The sequence below is a fragment of the Triticum dicoccoides genome, chromosome 2A (assembly GCF_002162155.2).
Source record: "Triticum dicoccoides isolate Atlit2015 ecotype Zavitan chromosome 2A, WEW_v2.0, whole genome shotgun sequence".
NCBI lineage: Eukaryota > Viridiplantae > Streptophyta > Magnoliopsida > Poales > Poaceae > Triticum > Triticum dicoccoides.
This window is the reverse complement of record NC_041382.1, coordinates 227,041,295-227,044,006: the sequence shown is the minus strand read 5'-3', so window position 1 is coordinate 227,044,006 and position 2,712 is coordinate 227,041,295.

Here is a 2,712-nt window from a genome sequence, read left to right as displayed (position 1 = left end):
TTCCCGGTGGGGTGGATGAACAGGACCCCGTGGCGTTGCCTCTGGATGAACAGGATCCCGATCGATCGAGCCGGTTGGGGCTGGATGAACAGGACCCCGTGGAGGGCTGGATGAACAGGATCACCCCGTGGAGGGCTGGATGAACAGTAGATGGTGGAGGGAAGGATGAATAGTAGCCCGTGGAGGGGTGGTTGAACAGGAGCCCGTGGAGAGGGCTGGTTGAACAGTAGCCGGTGGAGTAGCGCGCGGTGGAGGCTAGATGAACAGGAGCCCGTGGATGGACAGTCGCAGGTGGAGGCTGGAGGAAGTCGACGGGGGATGAACAGTAGCTCGTGGAGGCTGGAGGGGGTCGACGGTGGAGATGAGCAGTATCCCGTGGAGTCCTGTTTTGCGGTACGCCACACCCCTCCCGATGAACAGGACCCCCGTTTCGACTGTAGCGCTCCAACACAAGTCCGTTTCGTCCGTTTTGCGGTACGCCACACCCCTCCCGATCAACAGGACCCCCGTTTCGACCGTAGGAGGTCCGTTTCCTCCGTTTTGCGGTACGCCAGACCCCTCCCGATGAACAGGATCCCGTTTCGAACGTGGCCGGTCGAACACAAGGCCGTTTCCTCCGTTCTGCGGTACGCTAGGCCTCGTTTCCATCGCCTGTTCCGTCCAAGCCCTCCCATGAACACGACGCATTCCGTTGCCTCCCCATGAACACGACGCATTCCCTTGCCTCACCATGAACACGACAACGACGCTGTTTCTCCATTCCAACCCAGCCATGTACACGAGCCCTGGCCTTACGTATGCACGAGTAGGCGTTCGAGACCCCGCCTGTATGTACACATACGTGGCCGTATTTTCTTTCTTGCACCCTGGCCGATGTACATACGTGTACATGCTACGCGCGCGCCTCTACTACGACACGTGCACGCCTCTACTACGACACGTGCGCGCGTCTACATCGACCAGTATGTGCGTACACATTCGCGACCGGAATGACAACGCTACATACGCTTCGACCAGGTGGGTCCCGACTGTCAGGCACTTCCTTGCCTGTGAAGATGTAGCTGGTGGGTCCCAGCAGTCAGGGGGCGAATCGTTTTTTTGCCTGGACGCACTTCCTTGCATGCGAAGATGTAGCTGGTGGGTCCCTGCAGTCAGGGGAAACATTTTTTTTGCGAAATACAGTGGCCCGTCTAGTGGGTCCCATCTGTCAGATGGAGGAATCATTATTTTCTGCTTAATAAGGAGGCACTTCCTTGCTGCGGCCGTGGACCCAGCTGTCAGCCTCTCCACGTACAGTCCACGTCCGATGGAAGTCGTTCCTTGCCCACGTTGACCACGCCGCACCGAGAGCACCAGGGCGGTGGACGACGGCGAGGCCTAGGAAGGGGACGCCACAGAGGCAGGGAAGACTCGACAGTTGTTTCCCACGCGGAGGGGAGTACGACTGTACGAGGGTTTACTGGTTCGTCTGCCGTCGCCAAAGAATAACAACAGGTGTGGGTGAGTAGAGGGATGGCTAGGCCAGCGATGGGAGTACGGTCGGGCGGTGAGGCCTGCGCGGTAGCACAGCCGACCGCGAGGAGGAGGGAGCAGGCAGTCCCACCGGTGCTTGTTTGAGCGGCTGGAGCAGGAAGAGCAGAGATTGAAGAAGCACGACGGCCGTTGGATGGACATCCAACAGACATTGCTTGTGCGTCAACCTTTTTTTAGGAAAGCCTCAAATCTGTGGAAAACAGCATACAACCCATATGCCATTATTTCTAATAATTTACAGCCCATTTGCTAATTCTTAAGGTTTTTTTGGAGCCCATATTCTTTTTGTTAGCATTACAGCCCATATTGTGGCAATGGTTAAAAAATTATACGAAATTTTGCATATTTCAGTGCGGTCCGAACTATTTTTAATCTCGAAATTTTGACTCACATTCAAACTAATTTTAAAAATAAATGTATATCAATATAAAATCCAACAAATTCTCCACGCATAAAAATTAATGTAATTTAAAATCTTGAAATGAAAAAAAAGATATTTGAAACTAATTGCCGGTTTGATGTGTTTTAAAAATGTACAACCCATTTCTCATTACCGATGGGCCATTTTCTCGGCCAGCCGAATGAAAGCTCTCCTCGTCTTGAAAGATTAGCAGCCCAACAAGCTTGACAAAGCGACTTACTTGGCAAATCACAAAACAACTGGGCAGTGGTCGTGGACCCAGGTGTCAGCCTCTCCACGTACAGTACTCTTCCGATGGAATTCGTTCCTTGACCACGTTAACCACGCCGCACGGAGAGCACCACGGCGGTGGATGACGGCGAGGCCTAGGAAGGGGACGACGCGGCAGTGGAAGCCCGCGCGGAGAGGACTACGAGGGTTCACTGGTTCGGCTGCGGTGTGAGGCTGCCGTCGCCGCAGGGCCTGGCCAGCGGTGGGAATAGTAGGGGGCGGTGAGGCCTCTGCGGCAGCACAGCCGGCCATGGGAGGCAGGAGCACGCGGCATGAGTGGCGCTGCTTTGGGCGGCTGGAGCAAGAAGACCAGAGGTTGAAGAAGCACTACGGCCGTTGGATGGACATCGTACGGTCACTGGAGCTAGAATCGTTCATATTGACTAAGTTGATAAAGCCCTTCGTCCCCGTCAATTTAGTAGGCCCACAAGTCAGCCTCCCAGCAAGGTGGGTCCCAGCTAGCCGGGGGAGTATTCATTTTTTTGTGC